Here is a 21,761-nt window from a genome sequence, read left to right as displayed (position 1 = left end):
ACTGTTTTCCAGAGTGGCTGCACCAGTTTGCATTCCCACCAGCAGTGCAAAAGAGATCTTCTTTCTCCGCATCCTTGCCAACATCTGCTGTTGCCGGAGTTGTTAATGTTAGCCATTCTGGCAGGTGTGAGGTGGTATCTCATTGTGTTGGATTTGTATTTCCCTGATGATGGGTGATGTTGAGCATTTTTTCATGTATTGATTGGCTATCTGAGTGTCTTCTTTGGAGAAGTGTCTATTCATGTCTTATGCCCATTTCAGATTATTTGTTTTTTGGGTATTGAGTTTGATAAGTTCTTTATAGATTTTGGATACTAACCCTTTATCTGATATGTTGTTTGCAAATATCTTCCCCCAATTTGTTGCTTGCCCTTTAGTTTTGCTGATTATTTCCTTCACTGTGCAGAAGCTTTTTATTTTGACGAGGTCCCAATAATTCATTTTTGCTTTTGTTTCCCTTGCCTGCAGAGACGTGTTGAATGAGAAGTAGCTGCAGCCAGGTCAAAGAGGTTTTTGCCTGCTTTCTCCTTGAGGATTTTGATGGCTTCCTGCCTTAGATTTAGGTCTTTCATCCACTTTGACTTTTATTTTTGTGTATGGGATAAGAAAGTGGTCCAGGTTCATTTTTCTGCATATCACTGTCCACTTTTCCCAGCACCACTTGCTGAAGAGACTGTCTTTTTTCCATTGGATATTGTTTCCTGCTTTGTCACAGATTAGTCGGCTGTACGTTCATGGGTCCACTTGTAGGTTCTCTGTTCTGCTCCATTGATCTGAGTGTCTGTTTTAGTGTCGGGGAGTCCTACACTCTTCTGACTGAGCCAGCCAGGCACCCCAACAAAGGTTTGTTTCTTTTTTGTTGTTGTTTTTAATTTTTAAAAGTTTTTTATTTTGAGAGAGAGAGAGAGAGAGAACACAAATGGGAGAGGAACAGAGAGAGAGATTGAGAATCCCAAGCACGTTCTGCACTGTCAGAGCACAACCTGATGTGGGGCTCAAATTCACAAACCGTAAGATCATGACCTGAGCCATGATTAAGAGCTGGACTGACTGACCCACCGAGGCACCCCTAAAGATTGATTGATTGATTGGTTTAAGTAATCTCTTACACCCAATGTGAGGCTCAAACTCACGACCCTGATATCATGACTCACGTGCTCTTCCAACTGAGCCAGCCAGGTGCCCCAACAAAGGTTTATTTCTTATTAAAGCTTCAGTTGATGGAGGGCTGACCCAAAGGCATATTTCTCCTTCAGGATCCATCTCCATTGAGCATAGGCTGGGGGTCTGCCCCTTGACATCCTCACTCAGGGACCCAGGCCTATCGAACAGCCACCACTTGGAGTATTGCTGGTTACCAGGTCGAGAAAAGGAAAGAAAGAAGTATAAATTGCACGTGGGTTCTTAAAGTTCTCACCTGGAAGTGACAGATCACTTCTCTCATTTTCAAAACAAGTCACGTGGCCACACCTGACTTTAAAGGAGTGGGGAAATGCGATGCCACACATGCCCCCACCCCCAGCTGAGCAGCACTAATGACCACCTGAAGCATGCATGACCCTTGTCATAAAATAAGACCCAGAAAACAAAAAGGAGACACAATACTTAAGGCTGAGAAACAAGTGGTACAGAGAGTCCTATTCAGAAGAAACACCTCCTCAAGATGCTACATCTGTGCTCTTGTGTTCTGTTTATTGCATCACCTGTAGGGGTGTCCAAAGATGTTAGGATACCTGAGCAAAACAGAGTTGTAAGCCTCAAAACTCTTCTTACCTCTGATCACATTTTCTTCTCCAGCTTCTCGACAGACAAGTCAAATAAGATGATTGTTCTTAAATATTTTTTAAAAAATTTTTTAATGTTTATTATTTTTGAGAGAGAGATAGAGAGAGCAAGCAGAGGAGGGGCAGAGAGAGGGAGACACAGAATCCGAAGCAGGCTCCAGGCTCTGAGCTGTCAGCACAGAGCCCGATGCGGGGCACAAACCCACAGACTGTGAGATCATGACCTGAGCTGAAGTCAGACACTTAACTGACTGAGCCACCCAAGCGCCCCTTAAATATTTTATTTTGATTAGTGTTTAAATTGATCAAAATGAAGCTCATAATCCAGCAATTACACTATTTACATGGAGACTGTATACTCCCTGATTTTCTATGTATAAAAGGAAACACTAAGATTTTGCCAATTCAAAAAAATGATCTCCTGAGCTCAACCTTCCCATTTGTTCAAGACAGAACAACAATGAAAGAATCCCATGAAGCATGAGGTCCTGCTCCGTGCTGTCTTCTTCAGGGGCCTCCCTGAGTCATGGAGCCTTAGCAATGACCCATCACTGGAACCCTGACTGCAGCCTGCTGCCACTGCCCTGGGAGAGGGGCATTGTGGGGTTGGCAGCATTCAGGTAAAGGTGGTCCCCTGGTGGATTTCACCTGACTCCGCCCTTTTACCTCCATGGCTGCAGAAAGGCCCATCCGCTCTGCCACCTGACAGCCTTACACACTGCTAGAGACAGTTCATTGTGGAGAGAACACCTATCCTGCTCCAGGCCAAACACTCCAGTCCCTACCACTTTTTACTTAACTCCTCTTGGGCATGCTATTCTGGATGCCTCCAGTGTGTCATTTCTTCTATAGAAAGATGGAGCATCCACATGTCACTTCCCAGCCAAGCTCTGGCCTCCTGAATGCTGGACTTTAGACCATCTTTCCAGTCCACACTGACATGAGACTTTTAGAATAGATTCATTCTTCACTTAAATAGCTCAAGGCTTGGTGTGGCCATTGTGGAAAATAGTTTGGTGGTTCCTCAAAAGTTAGACATAGAGTTACCATATGATCCAGCAATCCCTCTAATGGTATATACCCAAAAGAACTGAAAACAGGGAGCCAAACAAATACTTCTATGCCAGTGTTTATAGCAGCATTATTCACAACGGCCAAAAGATAGAAACAACCCAGGTGTCCATCAGCAGGTAAATGGATAAAATACAGTCTATACAGAGAATGGAATATTATTCAGCCTGTAAAAAAAGGAAGGAAATTCTGGTCCCTGCTACAACATGGATGAACATTGAAAACCTTATACTAAGTGAACTAAGCCAGATACAAAAGGACAAATATATGGTTCGCTTTTGTGAGTGCTCTTGAATGGGTAAGTTTAAAGGGAAAGAATGTAGAATAGTGGTTGCCAGGGATTGAAGGAAGGGCAGAATGGGAAGCTACTGCTTAGTGAGTTTCTGTTTGAATGATGAAAAAGTTTTAAATGGAAAGTTGTACATTGTGAATGTATATAATGCCACTAAACTAGCTACTTAGAAATGGCTAAAGTGACACATTTTTTGGTTGCATATATATATATTTTTTACCACAATTAGAAAACATACCACAACTGTATGGTCAACTAATCTTTGACAAAGCAGGAAAGAATATCCAATGGAGAAATCATTTCTTAAACAAATGGTGTTAGGAAAACTGGACCACTTTCTTACACTATACACAAAAATAAATTCAAAACGGATGAAAGACCTAAATGTTAGACAGGAAGGCATCAAAATCCTAGAAGAGAACATAGGCAGCAACCTCTTTGACCCTGGCTGAAGCAACTTCTTTTTTTTATTATTAAAAAAGTTTTAAATGTTTATTTATTTTTGATAGAAAAAGAGACACAGAGTGTGAGCAGGGGAGGGACAGAGAGAGAGGGAGACACAGAATCCAAAGCAGGCTCCAGGCTCTGAGCTGTCAGCACAGTACCTGCTGTGGGGCTGGAACCCATGATCCATGTGATTGTGACCCAAGCTGAAGTCAGATGCTTAAGCTACTGAGCCATCCAGGCGCCCCAATGTAACTTCTTACTAGACGTGTCTCTGAGGGGAAACAAAAGCAATCATGAACTGTTGGAACCTCATCACGATAAAAGCTTTTGCACAGTGAAGAAAACAAAACAAAGACTGCAGAATGGGAGAAGATATTTGCAAATGACATATTTGATAAGTGCTAGTATCCAATATCTGTAAAAAACTTATCAAATTCAACACCCAAAAACCAAATAACCCAGTTAAGAAATGGGCAGAAGACACAAATAGACACTTTTCCAAGGAAGACATCCGGATGGCTAACAGACACATGAAAAGATGCTCAACATCATGCATCATCAGGGAAATACAAATCAAAACGATGATGAGATGCCACCTCACACCTGTCAGAATGTCTAAAATTAACACAAGAAACATCAGGTATTGACAAGGATGTGGAGGGAGGGGAGCCCTTTTGCACTGCTGGTGGGAGTGCAAATTGGTACTGCTACTCTGGCGAACAGTATGGAGGTTCCTCAAGATTTTAAAAATAGAACTACCCTACAATCCAGCACTTTCACTATTAGGTATTTACCCAAAGGACACAAAAATGCATATTTGAAGTGGTACATGCACACCAGTGTTTATAGCTGCATCATCAACGATAGCTAAACTATGGAGATAGCCCAAATGTCTGTTGACTGATGAATGGATAAAGAAGATATGGCCATACACACACACACACAATGGAATCTTACTCAGTTATCAAAAAGAATGAAATCCTTAAAAAAAACAGGAATGAAATCTTGCCATTTATAATGATGTGGATGGAGCTAGAGTATATTATGCTAAGTGAAATAAGTCAACCAGAGAAAGACAAATAGCATATGATTTCACTCATATGTAGAATTTAAGAAACAAAACAGATGAACATATGGAAGTGGGAAACAAACCACAAGAGACTCGCGATGACAGAGAACAAACTATGGGTTGACAGAGGGAGGTGGGTGGGAGATGGGCTAGATGGCTGATGGGTACTAAGGAGGAGACTTGCTAAGATGAGCACCGTTTATAAGTGATGAATCACTGAATTCTACTCCTGAAACCATTATTGCACTGTATGTTAATTAACTAAAGTTTAAGTTAAAAAAATAAAAATAACTAAAACAAAATCAACCAGACTCTTTGTTCTAGATCTCCTGTAGAAGTGGGAAGGAAGGAACAGCAAATGCAGCACAGACTTCCCACAAGAGACTTTCTCTCTGCAGTTGAGCAGTGGTGGGGGGTGGGAAGCAGATGCGATCCCCCTCCCCAGGACTCTTCGCTCATCCAGCTCCCTCCCTCTGCACACAGTCTTATTTCTCATATTTTCCCTGTAACTCCGAGAAACCGGGATGCTCTTTCTGGCCTCCTGCACAACTCATCTCGAGGCCCCCAAACCATATCACATGCTACTACCCACTGGACCATCCATCCCTTGAGCCTCCACCTGCCTTGACCTACTTCCCACAGAAAACACTTCATCCGTGGCCTTGCTTGACGTTCCGTGGTTCAGAGTCTGCACTTCCTACCTGCCAATTTACACCTTGGATCTATTACTCTGTGAACAGCCTTCCCCAGTTTTATCAACCTTGTGTTTTCTCTCCTGTTTGAGGATGAAAAATGCTTAAGATAAGTGAGGCAGAGAAGCTCTGAATGAAAGGTCAGGCTCACGGCAGGCTCAGCACAAGGACAGCATGCAGGAATCTGGAGGCTGGGCAGACTCAGGCTAGCTCCTCGGTTTCAGGCCCGTGGCCACTGGGTGACCCTCTGACTGGTGCTTTTGGGGCGCCAGTCACCATCATACTGACCATGGCCCTATGTTATACAGATCGGTCCCTGGGAGAGCTATAAACAACAATGTCCACCCATCTGGGTCCGCCCAGTGGCAATGGGAGTTGAATCGCCCAGTGCCATTTGGGTTCTTTCTTTGTCTCCAAGTGTCCTTCAGCCTGGACTTCTTTGGAAGTCTGCTCCCAGCCGTGTGCAGCCCCTGGGCTTCTGTTCTGTGAGATTGCTGAACTCTGTCCCCACTGTGGAAGTCACCTTCTGAGAACCTACCAAGGATAGCAGCCTTGGGAGACAGTGAAGGGAGGCTGCAGAGGATGTATGAGGGAGGAATGACTATGGGAGCGGTTGGCATAAAGAATGACTATGGGAATGTTGGCATAAAGAATCCCTTTACCCAGGTTTGCTGTGATTGATGGATCAACTTAAAGTCCTTTTCAAACGTCAATCTCTGGTCAAAATGAAACAGTCTATTGACTGCTCTTTCCCTTCATGACCTGTCTGGCTTACTACCATGCCCAATCAGAGCTTACCAAGGCCCATCTGTCCTACCTGTTGCCCCAGATCTTTGCTCCTTATCCAGATCCCTCCATTCACTGGCACTGGGGCCTCCCACTGTCTTACAGCCCGTATATTGACCCCATCCCTTTGTGGGCTCCATAGGTGGTCAGGGAATGTTAAAATGCCTTACCCAGACCCGCCACCACTGGTGGGGTCAGCCCAGCCCAGAATGGCCTTCAACTGCTGTCATGTACAGGAGGCTCATGGGCAAGAACTGCTTGTTATGGACAGAAATTTGATGTTGCCCCCCCTCCCCCATCTGTATTCATATGATGAAGCCCTAAGTCCCAGTGTGATAAGATGTGCAGATGGGGCATTTGGGAGGCAATTAAGGCTAGATGAGGTCATGAAGCTGAGGTCCTTGTCAAACAGGATTGGTGTCCTTATAAGAAGGGGTATCAGAGAGCTCACTTTCTCCCTGCACACGCACAAAGATGACATCACATGAGCACATGGCAAGAAGGAGACAAAGCCAAGAGAAAAGGCTTCAGAATGAAACATCTTCCTGATTCCTTGACCTTGGGACTCCCAGCCTTCAGGACTAGGAGAAATAAATTGCTGTTGCCTAAACCACTCATTTTGTTATGACAGCCCTAGCAGACTAACACATTGATCAGCCTCTAGATCCAGAAGACACACTTAGGACCCCACCTTTAAAAAATCTTATTAACATTATTATAATAGCATTAAATTAATTATTAAGGGGAAAATCTGGATTCTCTTGTACTAATATACCAGGTGACTTTATTTTTCATATTTTAGGATTTGCCCCAAAATACGGACTGAATACCTCATTGTGTTAGGCACTCGCTGGGTATTGGCAAAGTCAAGGTGAGTGAGACTCGGCTCTTGTTCATTCTGGATATTTTCTCCAGTCTTTTCAGGTCCTTTACAAATACAATTTACTGTTATATATTTATTATTGTAATAACACAAATGCATTTTATATATTTTTTTTACTTATTATTATTATTTTTTAGTATTGTTGATACACAGTGCTACATCAGTTTCAGGTGTACAACTTAGGGATTTGACAGGTTTACACATTAAGCTGTGTTCACCACAGGGTAACTGCCGTCTGTCTTCTTACATCACAATTACAGTATCACTGACTGATCCTGATTCTGTGACTTCTTTTCCCCGTGACTTATTCGTTCCGTAACTGGAGGCCTGTATCTCACTCTCCTCTTCACCCATTTTGCTCAACCCTTTTACCCTCTTCCATCTAGCAACCATCAGTTTGTCCTCTGAATGTATAGATCCAATTCTGCTTTTTGTTTATTCATTTAGGGTTTTTTTTAGATTCCACTTATGAGTGAAATCATATGGTATTTGTCTGTCTCAGTCTGACTTATTTTACTTAACATACATAATACCTTCTAGGTCCATCCATGTTGTCTCAAATGTCACAATCTCATCCTTTTCTATGCCTCTATAATATTGTGTGTGTCTGTGTGTGTGTGTGTGTGTGTGTTTCCTTACCCATTCATCTATTGATTGACACTTAGATTGCTTCCGTACTTTGGCTGTTGTAAACAATGCTGTAATAAACATAGGGATGCATACATCTTTTCAAATTAGTGTTTTCATTTTCTTTGGGTAAACACAGTGAAATTATTAGATCATTCAGGATTTCTTTCTTTGTTTTCGTTTTTGTATTAGAGAGAGCATGCACACACCGTGGGAAGAGGGACAGAGGGAAAGAGAGAATCTTAAGCAGGCTCCATGCTCAGCATGGAGCTCAATCCCGTGACCCTGGGATCATGACCTGAGCTGAAATCAGAGGCTCAACTGACCGAGCCACCCAGTCCCCCCAAGTCATGAGATTTCGGTTTTTAATTTTTTTTTTGAATTTCCATACTGTTCCACAGTGGTTGTGCCAATTTACATTCCCACCAACAGTGCACAAGGTTCCTTTTCCTCCACATGATTGCCAACGCTCGTTCTTTCTTGTCATCATTTAGCCCTTCTAACTGGTGTGAGGTGGTATCTCGTTATAGTTTTGACTTGCATTTTCCTGATGATTAGTGATGTTGAGCATCTTTTCCTGTGTCTGTTGACCATCTTACAAATTTTTTTAAAGGCACTGTCATAGTCTTAGTGAACAGTAATTTTCAGGTGTTGAACTGAATGTTTGCAGAATTATAATCTTTGTAATGTGTGGTTTCGTCATCTTCACAGCTGTCTGTTAATAGCTGTGTGGTGTTCTATTCAATTGGTGTGCTGTAATTTACCTGAAGATCCATTATAGTGGGATGTTTATATTGCGTTGTATTGCATTTGTTGCTATTGTGTATAATGCTGAATGAATGCCTTTATGCCTTTTTGTGTATAGATTTGTCTTGAATAATTTCCTTACAATACATTCCCATGAGTGGGAATACTGGGTCAAAAATGGGGCGCATTGTTTTCCAGAGGACCAGGAATTGATTTACAGGGCTCCTGGTAATGACTTGATTCTCATACTTGTACTTGAACCTGGTTTGCTTCTGCTGGAGAAGGCATGGCGGAGCAGTTATGCAGGGCAGAATTCAGGGAATGACCAGTTAAAACAGGGTCTTTATGCTGTCATCTTCTCAAGTTCGCAAACATGCACAAAACCCATCCAGTTGACCCTGGATTTAGGATGTCTTTGTAAAATGTAGGTTTACTTAGCTTAGAGGTCGAGTTCATGGATGTGGAGCAAGATGCCTGTAATCAAATCCCAGCTCCACTGGGCAGTTAAGTGTGTGACTTTGGGTCAAGTTGCCTAATACCCATGGCTCTGTTTCCTCATTTGTAAAATGAAAGCTTAAAAACAGAACTTCCTGGGGTGCCTTCGTAGCTCAGTTGGTTAAGGGTCTGGCTTCGGCTCAGGTCATGATCTCACAGTTCGTGGGTTCAAGCCCGGCATCAGGCTCTGTGCCGACAGCTCAGAGCCTGGAGCCCGCTTCAGGTTCTGTGTCTCCCTCTCTCTCTCTGCCCCTCCCCTGCTCATGATCTGTCTCTCTCTGTCTTTCAAAAATAAATAAATGTTAAAAAAAATTAAAAAACAAAACAAACAGAACTTCCTTCACAGGGTATTGTGAAGATGAAGTTAGATAATTCATGTCACATGTTCAGCCCAGTGCCCAGCACACGGGAAACACACAATGCCTGTTACGTAGTTATGACAATAGGACTTATTAAAGGATGTGTTTTCGATGCAGCCTGCTGTTCAGATTATGGGCTGGTTTTTTCCTACCTTCAGGTTTGTTCCCACACACAAATCCTCTGAAATAAACTATTTTAAATTCTCAGCCAGCACTTCAGCACTTCATCTGTACATCAGAATGGAACACTTAGAGTCAAATCAGTTAACAAAAAGGACTATGCGCCTGGGTGGCTCAGTCAGTTAAGCGTCCAACTTCGGCTCAGGTCATGATGTTGTGATTTGTGGGTTCAAGCCCCACGTTGGGCTCTGTGCTGACAGCTAGCTCAGCCTGGAGCCTGCTTTAGATTCTGTCTCCCTCTCTTTCTCTGCCCCTCCCCCACTCACATTCTCTCTCTTTCTCTCTCTCTCTCAAAAATAAATAAGCATTAAAAAAATTTTTTTAACACAAAACAAAAGGACTACGCAGAGAATTCTGAAGAAACCTGTGTTATGTCCTTGAACTCAGAGAGCTTACGTTTTTCCAACATTCAGCTTTGAAAGAGAATAAACCTTGGCTCTGAAACAGCAGGGAACGCCTGGTTGGTTGACCTGCCCGTCACGGCTGGGTCCGGCTGGGGGAGTGGAGCGGAGCAGGGCTCGGGAACCCATTACAGCTTGTGGCCAGAGTGGGCAGATCTGCCTCCAAGTCCGAAGGAAGTAATATGCTGCTAAAACTAATCTACTCACTTCAGAGGGACAAGAGAGCAACTGAATCTTTCCAAAAACTACATCTTCTTTTCCAAATAAGATTCAGAAAACCAAGTGCAACTCTTGGTGGTTTCCAGGTCCCGTTCTGTTGTTAAACTATCGAGGCTCTATCAAGGCCTCTTGTGTCACACGACACAAAGCTAAGCTTCACAAGACTCCCTGTTTGGAGATGCTCCTGTTCTCATGGTAACTGATGGTCCGTCAGCACCAAAATCTAGAAGAGGCAGTGGGGCAGCGTGGAGATGTTACTACGACAACTGGAATTTAGAGTCTCCATTTTTAAAGGAGTGTGGGAGGGCTTCATTTCACTTCCCTTTCTTCAAGAAAGCCTGGGTAAGAGGAGTCAGGCATTTCAGAAAACAGAGGTGCCCTAGAGTCCGAGGTCTGGACTCATAGAGTCACAGTGCTGGCCGGAAGCTGGGTGACAGCAGAGTGCAGGCTGCAGACTTCTGTGAAATCACCTCAGTGGGGAGAAAAAAAATCACAGCAAATTGTGTCTCCATCAGAAATCCTACAAAGACGTGGTTGTATTGGGAGTAGGCAGGATTAAGGAATGTTCCAAGAGGAGAACTCTTGATTTTTAGCCTTAATGGAATTTGCAGATTGGAGGTGACCAGGAAAACACTGACTTGCTTTAAAAAAAAAAAAAAAGACCATCTTAAAATAAATAAGCAAAGGGTTCATTGAGCACAGTTTGGAATGCACAGGTACTACTAGGAATTTGGAAAGGATGGGAACCGGTTTTCCTCTGAGGATGTGAATTGTTCACGAAGCTGACTGAAGACAGAGCTGTGGGAGGTTGAACACCTCTAACCTCAGTACCGGGACTACGGCAGGTCTGTGGGCCCCATGGAGGGGCGCCAGCCCTGTGTGTGGCACCAGAAAGAACTTCTCACCCTCTGGGGCTGGTATTTGTGGCCCAGGGCCCTGGTCGCCTGCTTCCAGTGGTGACAGCCCACCAGCCAGGCCAGCTTTCCCCGTCAATGGCGTTGGCTCCCGGGTGCCTGGAGCAATTCAGTGCTGCGCCCCCCTCCCCGGGTCCCTGTAACTGTCACCTGAACCATCTCCCCAACACCCCACTTCTCCTGGGCTTGCTCTCTTTACTCAGTTGTTCTCAATTTACTGAGTGTGGCCCCGGCGCTCCTCACATGAGGGTCTAAGTAGAGCCAAGAAAGCAGCATATTTTTAGCCAGTTTCAGAGAGGTCTCTGAGGCAGGAGTTGTACAACTCACAGAGCAAGGAGCCTCAGCAGAGAAGCTTCTGTCCTCATGTTCCTTTAATTTTCCCAAGGATCCTCTTGGGCTCAGAAGGGTGAGGTAACTCACCCCTGGTCACACAGCAATATTCAACCAGGTCTGACTCCAAAGGCAGAGCTTGCGATCCCCCCCCCCCCCACCACCCATGTGAGTGAGAGTGGAAGTTTCCATTCCACCAGCTGTCCATCTAAGGAGGCTCTTACTGGAAACTGGGAGCCTCTTGCTTTCACGTCGCTCTATTGTCTCTTGTGCCCAAACCTCACTGGGTGGGTTCATACACTATCTCGAAGACTCAGTGATGTCCTGACACATTCTAACATTCTGCTTTCTATTTTCTGTATTTTGTGATGTGCAGGTCCAGAGAAGGACCACCCCTCCCATGGTTACTTTCTAGAAATAGCAGTTTGCCTGTGAGCCTACCTCTGACATGCAAACCAACCAGTCCACCCCTCCTCTCTCCCATTTGCCTCCTTTTATCAGGACCTACCCTCAAGCACCCCAGAGCCAGATACCAGATGACCAGAGTGGAGCCAGAGCCCACTGAAATTACCTCAACCATCCCATCCTGCCTTGTGTGCCTACACACACTGTTTCGTCCGTTCCTTCCAGCAAAAACCACAATAAAGGCCCTGGCCCGTGCTTTCCCCTCCTACCTGACCCTGGTGGCTCCGAGTGAGGGCTGAGCAGCGGTGTGCCCCTCCTCTCGGGAACTGTGAGTAACAGAGTTTTTGTTTTTGGTTTCTGTTTTTTTACTGGACTAAGCAGCTTTATTGGGGAAAGCCAGGATTACAGTGGACTTAAGAGTTGGCATTGGGACCCTTCTTGCCAAAGGCGGGCACAACACTGACCAAGTGCTGGTCCTACTGCATCCGATGCTTGGCTTAGCCTGTCTTCCTTATATCCTGTTCGGCCACGTTGGGAGTGTGCCTTCTTACTTCCCCAGCACGGGCCGGGGAACCCTGGATTTTACCTCCACACATGCGGCCAGCTACTTCGGGGTGCCCAGAGCCTCCTCTCCACACTCACCTAGGGTAGCCTGATCCTCTAGTGGCGTGCCTGCCAGGAGCATGACTTGATCTACTTGATCTCCTGGAGTGACACCCTCCAGCAAGGCCACGTGAGCCTTGATCTGGGCACCCATCTCCTGGCTGGTCAACCCAAGGGTGTGTAGCTTCTGAGCGAGGCCAAAGAGCCGCATGTCGCGTGGCGGGGACTGAACCGCGTCCACCTGAGCCGCCTCCACGAAGGTGGACAAGAAAGAGAGTAACAAAATATTTTTTCTGTGGCAGTCATCTGATCTGTTGGCCCCGAATATAAACAAACATCCTGGGTTCGTTTGCAAGAAGACATCCTCTTCTGGGCCTTGCCTCCTACCCGCCACTCTCCCGCCTTCCTCTTATGGGGTAGACCTCCTCTTCTCCTGTTCCTGCCTCTTCCGCCCCTCCCCTAGAGCCCAAGGCCAGACCCAGGACGGGGTCAAGGACTGGACCTTGACCTCATTTCCTGCATATCCTGCTGCAACCCCTGCTGGAATCTACCCAAGCTCTGGGTTCTCAAGGTGCAGGGCTCCTCCCTAGCTCTCCAGGCCCTCAGGGCTCAGGGGCAGCCTTCCAGCCCAGGGCCACTGGGGCACCAGCCTTCTGTCCTGCCGCTTCCTCTTTCCCTTTCGCTTCATTTATCCCACCTGAACCCTCAGTTTCCATGTCTTCTGGCCTTGTCTTGGGATGTCAGTAAGAGTAACAACATGACACACAGGACAGTGGCAACACTGACCGGACAGAGCATGTGACATGTGACATGGGCACCTTTTCAGCCTTTTCAGTTGTGGAGTCACAGCACAGATGAATTGGGCTGGAAGAGGAGGGGAGCCCATGGGGGGACTGGGGGAAGGGTTGGGTGAAAGGGCCTGGGGGTGAGGACCTGAGAGGCAGGTAGAGGGGCTCACTCCGGAGGTCTGCACAGGATGCAGCCAGGGGTGTGTTTGGGATCCAGGAAGGCGGCCTGTGCTGTGCTTGGGGACAGGAGGAAACGGGAGGAGGTGCTGCAGAGGGGACACCGGAATGGGGCGGGGGACTGGAAAGGAGAGGGACCCTGCGGACCTTACAGAGCGGGGAATAGATCTTTGTCATAGAAGGCGTGCTTTTGTAGACTTTCTGGAATCTCTGGTTTTATTTTTTTTAATGTTTTATTTACTTTTGATACAGAGAGAGACTGAACATGAGAGGGGGAGGGGCAGAGAGAGAAGGAGACACAGAACTGGAAGCAGGCTCCAGGCCCTGAGCTAGCTGTCAGCACAGAGCCTGATGCGGGGCTCGAACCCACAAATGTGAGATCTGACCTGAGCCGAAGTCTCAGTCTGACACCTGCCCGCTACCCGGCTGTGAACACTTCCTGGCTGCTCGCTGTCTGGTCACCCCCAGCCCAACCCAGCTTCCGGAAAAGTGGTCTTTGACCAGATCCCTCCTTAGCCTTGACTTTTCTCTAACCTCTCTTACCTGGACTTGGACTCTCATTTTGTATATTCTACCTCCTACATTATTCATAATCATTAATTTTTGTTTAGACTTTCCCATTTAAAGCAGTTTACGTTCACATGATCCTACAAGAACCGTGGGAGGATGGCAGGTCGGGGGGAGTAGTACCTTTTTTCCAGATAAGGGAACTGAGGCCAGAGGGTTGGGGACTTGCCCAAGGTCGTATAAGGCAAGATCCTTATGTTTTTTTTAGAAGTTTATTGATTTTGAAAGAGAGAAAGTGTGAGTGGGGGAAGGACAGAGAGGGAGAGAGAATCCCAAGCAGGCTCCACACTGGCAGCACAGAGCCGGTCACGGGGCTCGACTCAGGAACTGTGAGATCATAATCTGAGCCAAAGTCAGACACATATCCGACTGAGCCGCCTGGGTGCCCCTGCTGGATCCATATTTGAACCTAGGTCTTCTGATCATTCTCCATTGCCAACCTCCAAATTAATGGCATTTAATCTATTTTATGTATTTTAAAGTATCTCCACACTCCCACCTTTGCCATAGTTGGAATGCCTGCCCACTCACCCAACCCTCTGGTCCACCTATCCTGCTCATTCCTCTGACCTGCTGAAATTCTAAATTCTACTTATCCCTCAAAACGTAGCTTAAATATCACCTCCTCAGTAATGGCTTTCCTCCTGACTCAGGGGGGTCTGGAAAAAATAAAACTTATTTCAATAAATAAATGCCCAGGCACAACAAATCTCGATGTCATAATAAATGAGTCCGATGCTTGCAGCTACATGAATGTAGTCAACTTGCCTTCAGGTAGCTGGCTCCCATCTCCCACTCAATAAGTATGTCAGGACAGTATATTAAAATGCAGAATTATACTGCTTGTAAGAGACAGAGTTCCACCAAGTGTCGCGCCCCCTAGTGGTAGTGCTACAGAGAATCGCTGCCTGAGCTATTACCAGGCGCTGTTTCCCTCCCTAACAGATGCCTTAGTGCCTGGCCACTCAGTCAGGTCTGCAGGACAGTATTGGCACCACGTGGGAGCGTGTTGGAAATACAGATTCTCGGGCCCTGCCTCACCACTACCAACTTCAAATCTGCACTTGAATGAGATCTCCAGGTTATATGCATATAGTCTGAGAGGCACCCGCACGCCTGGGGCATATAGTAAGGGAGAGGGTAAGCCAATTACACATAATAAGTCTTCTTCAATATTGTCATCTTGATGTTCTCTTTACTGGGACCGCCCTAGACCAAGAAGGTATTAGTTCAGGATTTAGCCAGGAAAACAGAAACCACTTCCAGGACTTTGAGTAGAGAGGATTGAATGCAAGGGATTGATTACATGTGTGACAGAAGAGTTAGATGGGAAGCCAAACAAGTGCAGGTCAGCAGCAACAGGAAGCACAGCTGCCCCGACCCTCAAGGGGACAAGGAGAGGAGGTGGGGTAACTGGAGCCCAGGATTACCCGGTGGGATGTGATGGAGGAAGCTCATTTGCTGCCAGAGATGTCACCTGAGGCAGAGAGGGAGGAGGAGAAGTACTTCAAGTTCTCCCAGCCTCCCATCTTCCAGCCTCTCGACAGTGTCTTCCATTGGCCACGTTGAGCCAGAATTCAGCAGGCATGGGAGGCATGGGAACCCAGCCTTTCTGTATCACAGAAACAGAGCAAGAGAAGAGCAAGAAGCGGATGGCTGGCAGGCCTGGGACTGGCACAAAGGCCAAGAACTCTGTACCAAAAGGATTACTTTTAAAGGAGATACTCTTTCAAGATACGTTCCTCCAGAGTCCGAGACCTTGCTTTTATGATTGCTCCATGAAGAACCCGGGGCAGTCTCAGATCCTTCAAGAAGTGGGTCGTATGCGTCAAGTGACACAGTCGCTTTCCCAGCAGTCACCAACACTGTGACCCCAGCCTCTGCACTGTGTCATGCGTCCCAGCCAGTTTGGGAGCCGCACAAGTCCTTCGGTGTGGTGCCCACCTCACCCACCCACCCCCATCCCCTGCAGTACTGCTGGGTCACAGCAACCTTTGGTGGCCAGTCACTCAGCTGTGGCATGCACATGCCATTAAAGCCACAGTGATCCCCAGTCCCTGCAAAACCCATCACTGCCCTTCAGGGTGGGAAACCTTCCTGTGGGAGGTCCGCTGCTCTCACCTTCAGAAGCCTCACCTTCTCTGCCAGGAGACCCTCCCTTCCTTCGGTATTTCCTCCTGCAATTTATTTTTTTTTAAATGTTTGCTTTTATATTTCTAAGAGAGAAAGAGCGTGCACACACACACATACATATGCGCAGGGGAGGGGCAGAGAGGGAGGGAGAGAGAATCCCAAGTAAGCTCTGCACTGTCAGCCAAGCCCAACGAGGAACTCAAACTCATGAACCGTGAGATCATGACCTGAGCCGAAATCAAGAGTCAGATGCTTAACCACCTGAGCCACCCAGGCGCCCCTTCCTCCTGCAATTTAATCAGAAAATCAAAATGAAGAAACCCCATCTTGGCTCCTCACCCGTCCCCTTGCAATTGGGACATTTCCCTTCGCTGGTCAGGGATCTCGGGCCGTGCCACCCAGTATGGGCAGCTGCTCAGGTTTTACAACCCGCCGTGCACCTTTGGCAGACCTGCTTAATTTTTTTCTAATTATAAAAATAATAAGGCACATTTAGAATGTATAGAAAAGTAAAGCAGAAAAAAAAATCCACCTATAATCCTGCCACCCAGAGGCAGTCCCTATTAACATTTTGATATATTTCCTTTCTAGTTTAAATGCATTTTTCTGCAGCTGAGATCATACTTGTATACATAATTTCATGCTCCAGGTTTTTTCACTTGTTACAATATTTTCCCATGTCATTAAAACTTGGTTGAAAACATTAACGTTTTTTCCATATTCGTTTTTTTTAGTTACAGAAGTAATACCACTCACCGTAAAGAATTAAAACAATTTAGAAATATATAACGGAAAAGGTAAAACTTTCCCGTCCCTCCTCCTTTCTCCCCCCATGCCTCAGAGGTAAACGACTTTTAACAGTTTAGTTTTTATCCTTGCAAACCTTTCTCTACACTCACACAAAACAGCTTTTTAACTAACAGCCCAATCTAGGTTTTTCATGTCCCTGCATAGCTTGGAAACATTTCCTTATTGCTACACAGGGAACTGCTGCATTTTAAGAAGCTGCCCAAATAGTTCATGTATGGAAATACTAGAATTTACTTTGCCTCTCCCCTATCTATTCCTTCCCTTTCTTAAACATGGATTAACTATAACACTTCTTACAGCTAATTACATCCCTTCCCCTGTACATCCGTACATTTACATGGTTTTTATGATAAATGTGTATGCCAATACCTTCATTTTTTTTAAGTTTATTTTTGAGAGTGTGTGCACATGCAAGCAGGGGAGGGGCAGAGAAAGAAGTAGAGAGAGACTCCTAAGCAATCTCCATGCCCAGGTGGAGCCCAACACAGGGCTCTAACCCACGTACCATGAGATCGTGACCTGAGCCAAAATCAAGAGTAGGATACTTAACCGTTTGAGCGTCCCAGGTGCCCTACCAATACCTTCATTTATATATCATTGCTCTCTGCACAATTACATGGGTATTTTGGGGGCAAAGATGGAGAAAGTTATGACAGAGTTAAGTCACAGAGCAGGCCCAAGGCCACACAGAATTTGAGAAAGTAATATTCATCGGAACAGATGCCGTGTTGTTTTTTCGCGTTTCCAGGAAGTGATCCCATCGTCTGGGATCTGCTGTTGATATCCGTCACCTTCAGTGCTCTCGGATGATTTTCCAGGCGGACAGTGTCTTAGGCTCCACTTCGGAGGAGCCGAGAGACAAAATGCTAGCTAGCCTCTCAAATTATGCGGGCAAGGGCACCACGGGGCCTCCTGCGTGCACGGGACGCAGGATTCCACGCAGGGGGGTGAGGTTGGAAACGGAGAGTCAGCCTTGGCATGAGACTCGCCCATAAGGAGATCTGAGTGGTTTGCCAAAGTCACACGTGTAAAAAACAACCGCGTTTACAAGCACCGGGGTAGCCTGGCCTCCGACTTCAGGACGTGCCGTTGCCTGAGGCACACGGATTAGAAGAACCCCCCACGCAGATGCTGAGGCCGGGCTGTCGGAGTTTGGCGGGGGGGGGGCAGAGAGGGAGCCTCGCGGAGCCGAACCGTGCAGTACGGGGCCTGCTGGGGGCTCTCCCTACACGTAGAGCTCCCCATGCAAAGGGCTACACTTTCCTCGTCTGTCCCGGCTGAGGCCTCCCTGCCCACCGCTCAGCGGCTGGTCTGAGCCTCACTAACATGCCCATGAATTCTGCAGCCGCCGGAGCAGGCCGTGGGGACTCCTCTCCGGGGGCTTCCTAGCGAGACCGCAAAGATTTCCCCCGCATGATCGCCGCTAGGTGTATTATCCGGGTCCCTATGTGCGGCTGCGGAGTTGTGTGTCCCGGAGCCCAGCACGGCACTAGCAGAGATGCACAAAAATGCCTTTTACAAACCTTTAAAAAATATTTTATTTTTTAAAGTTTATTTACTTGAGAGCACGGGAGGGGCAGAGAGAGGGAGGAAAGAGAGAGATTCTCACGCAGGCTCTGCAACGCCAGTACAGAGCCCTGTGCGGGGGCCCAAACTCACCAACCGCGGGATCACGACCTGAGCCAAAATCAAGAGCTGGACGCTTAACCGCCTGAGCTACCCAGGTGCCCCTCAAACCTTAAAGATACTCAAAAATACATTTCGAAACAATCTAGATGCTCAAAACTACCTTCTCTGAAATGATTTCACGTCACCGCACTCCTGGGAAACATTTGCGGCTCGCTGAGGTAACCTGGAAGGGAATTGGGGACATCTGTATGGGGCTTGATGGAAAAAGTAATTATGTTTTCTTTATATTAAAGAAGTAGAAAAATAAAACATAAAGTCATTAGAGAACATGTTAAAGACTTTATTTGTATAAAATTTTCCAAATAAAATATTCTCAAATTTTTAATGAGAAACTTGAGCTTGTTTCCATGAACATACTTAAAAAATTTTTATCATATGTTTAACTTAATATATTCAGAATATTATAAAAATTAAATAATGAGGCATTTTATTAAAGGATTACATTAATAGTGAGGTATTTTGCATTCTTGTTTTCTTACTAAGTCTGGTGTGTATTTTCGCTTCTGAGTGAAATACAACACATCTGCCTTTGGACCAGCCACAGTTCAAGTGCTCAGTGTCCACATGTGGCCAGGGCCGCCTGACTGCACAGCACTGCTCCATAGTGTGGGTAATAAATCTAGCGTGGGCTTAAATCTTTGAAACCTCTTTTTTTTTTAATTTTTTTAAAATGTTTTATTTATTTTTGATACAGAGAGAGACAGAGCATGAGAGGAGGAGGTGCAGAGAGAGAAGGAGACAGAACCGGAAGCAGGCTCTAGGCTCTGAGCTAGCTGTCAGCACAGAGCCTGAATCGAGGCTAGAACCCACCAACGTGAGATCTGACCTGAGCCGAAGTCGGAGGCTTAACCGACTGAGCCACCCAGGCGCCCTGAAACCTCTTTTTTTGAAGATTTTACTTTATTTTAATCTATTTTTTTATTAAACTGATAAGAACAGATACTACACTTGATCTTAGCCTAAAGGCCAAGAAGCAATTTTTATCTAATTTTTTTAATGTTTATTTGAGAGAGAGAGAAAGAGAGAGAGGGAGGGGCAGAGGGAGAGGGAGACACAGAATCTGAAACAGGCTGCAGGCTCTGAGCTGTCAGTACAGAGCCCAACACAGGTCTTGAACCCACAAACTACAAGATCAAGACCTGAACTGAAGTCAAACCCTTAACCAGCTGAGCCACCCAGGCACCCCCAGATTTTATTTTATTTTTAAGTAATCTTTATACCCAGCATGGGGCTAGCACCCACAACCCTGAGATCAAGAATCATATGCTCCACCGACTGAGCCAGCCAGGCACCCCTTTTATATGCCTCGCGATGGCAATAAATTATTGCCAATGGAGATTTTAAGATAATGATCTATTCAAGTCCTTGGTAATCACCACCAATGAGAAATTTTGCACAAGTAGTAGGTAAAAAACTTTTAAGTGTTTTTATCACCCTTCAAGTTTTTGCAGCAGTTGAAATTATCTTTAAGGAGTTTAACAGCTCTTATGGAAATTTCTTGTGATAAGGCAAAGGATTTCAAACCCATCAAACTTTTTCACACCAACTATTTCAAGAGAATGCTGATGGTCTGGTTGGCAGAACATGCACGTGTCGCTAGAGCAATGCCCATGCCCTTAGCTTGGATGTCGCTCTACAGGCGCACGGGCTGCAGAAGGACACGTTCCAGCACGGGGGAAGACAGAGGCCTGGGACCCAGCCTGATGCAGCCCCTGCGTCAGCCGCCTTCTCCTCGCAGATTCCCTCCCCCCATCCATTCTCCATTGCCTTAGCTGAAGGCCGGGCTCCCAGGACCCTGGACATAAACCCCAGCAGTTCCTCGGGCCCCTGCTCCACCTCGTGCACGGCTCGAGCATTTTCGGCATGGGGCGTCCAGGGACAGACGTCACTCATTTTTCTCTCTCATACCAGCCCCTCCCCACCCCCCACTGCTAGAGCCACTCTCTGAGGAGCCCAGAGGCTGCTGCTCACAGCTGGAAGTGACCCCCCGGATGGCTTGGCCACTCCAGACCCGCCGCCTCCATGGGCTGAGATGGTGACACTGAGCACTCAGGGTCTGACCCAAGTCAGGAGGCTCTGGTGTAGGAGACACTTCACGGCGTCCATTGCCTGCTTCTTTCTTGCTAAGCGTGTCCTGCCACTTTATGCCTCTGTGCTCTCCAGCAGGTTATCTGACCTATATGCACTTTCGTTTTCTCTTTTTTATTGTTTTTCTTTACCGTTTCTTTATTTTTTGAGAGGGAGAGGGAGGGACAGAGAGAGAGAGGGAGACAGAGAATCCCAAGCAGGCTCCCAACTGTCCTCCCAGAGCCCAACATGGGGCTTGAACCAACGAACCATGAGATCACAACCTGAGCTGAAACCAAGAGTCGGACGCCTAACCGACTGAGCGACTGAGCCACTCAGGTGCCTAGTTTTCTCTTCTTTAGAAACAGCTTATTGAGATGACATCAGCCAGTGAAGGCCTACAGTTCAGTGGTTTTTAGTGCATTCACCAGATTGGGCAAAGGCTTCAGTTTCTCGTTTGGAAACCGAGACAATCGTAGTTAACCTCCTAAGATTGCTGTGAGGAGGAAAGATCATGAACCTAAAGCGCTCGGTACCTCGCGTGGCACCCGGTATACTCTCAAGTGGCGGGAACTTGTGACTACGAGGAGGAGGAGGAGGAGGAGGAGGAGGGGGAAGACGGAGCGGCCTGGGAATGCGCGGCGCGGCTTGTGGGATTTGGGCAACCTCAGCTCTGTTCCTCCCACACCGGACCGAAGCCAACAGCCTCCTCATGAGGTGCTCGCAGCCACCTCGGTGTCGGAAGGGGATGTGACAGCTGCTCGACAGCTGCACGGGCCGCCACACAATCTAAGGCAGGAAGTGGAGAGAAATGCCATTTCTTACAGAAAGCTGATGGGGAGAGAAATTCGAGTCGGCAAGAAAAGTCACTTCCTTGACTTGCGTTTCATCAACAGCTACCTGATTTCAATTGGCTACGCCTTTCTTTTTTTCCAGAAAAGTTTTACTCTCCGGGCACCTGGCTGGCTCAGTGGGGTGGAGGGCATCACTCTTGATGTTGTGATCTTGGGGTTGTGAGTTCAAGCCCTAGGTTGGATGTGGAGAGGACTTAAAAATAAAATATTTTAATAAGTTCTACTCTTAAGATTATTATAGTAAAAGTAATGTTTATTGTTAATTTTTTGGTATAACCATCTCTCCAGAGGGAGTCAGTATTAAAAGTTTGGACTAGATACTTTTAGACTATTTATTTATTAGATATAAAAATGGAGTCAAGGGATACTACT

At 46.3% G+C, this 21,761-nt stretch overlaps 1 long non-coding RNA gene and 2 pseudogenes across 1 annotated transcript; 1 reads left to right on the top strand and 2 right to left on the bottom strand.

Moving 5' to 3' along the window:
- The first annotated feature begins 788 nt into the window (after window positions 1-788).
- LOC115305223 lies at window positions 789-13,560 on the top strand. The gene is made up of 4 exons (XR_003914749.1): window positions 789-843; window positions 6,944-7,012; window positions 11,798-12,029; window positions 13,522-13,560. It is a non-coding gene; the product is annotated as an uncharacterized LOC115305223 (long non-coding RNA).
- LOC115305212 lies at window positions 12,115-12,515 on the bottom strand (annotated as a pseudogene).
- A 5,722-nt stretch (window positions 13,561-19,282) lies between the features above and the next one.
- On the bottom strand, window positions 19,283-19,446 carry LOC115286047 (annotated as a pseudogene).
- Between the last annotated feature and the right edge of the window lie 2,315 nt (window positions 19,447-21,761).

Source organism: Suricata suricatta, chromosome 2 (assembly GCF_006229205.1).
Source record: "Suricata suricatta isolate VVHF042 chromosome 2, meerkat_22Aug2017_6uvM2_HiC, whole genome shotgun sequence".
In the NCBI taxonomy this organism is placed as follows: domain Eukaryota; kingdom Metazoa; phylum Chordata; class Mammalia; order Carnivora; family Herpestidae; genus Suricata; species Suricata suricatta.
Note: the sequence above shows the minus strand (reverse complement) of the source record. Positions and strands in the feature narration are given on the sequence as shown.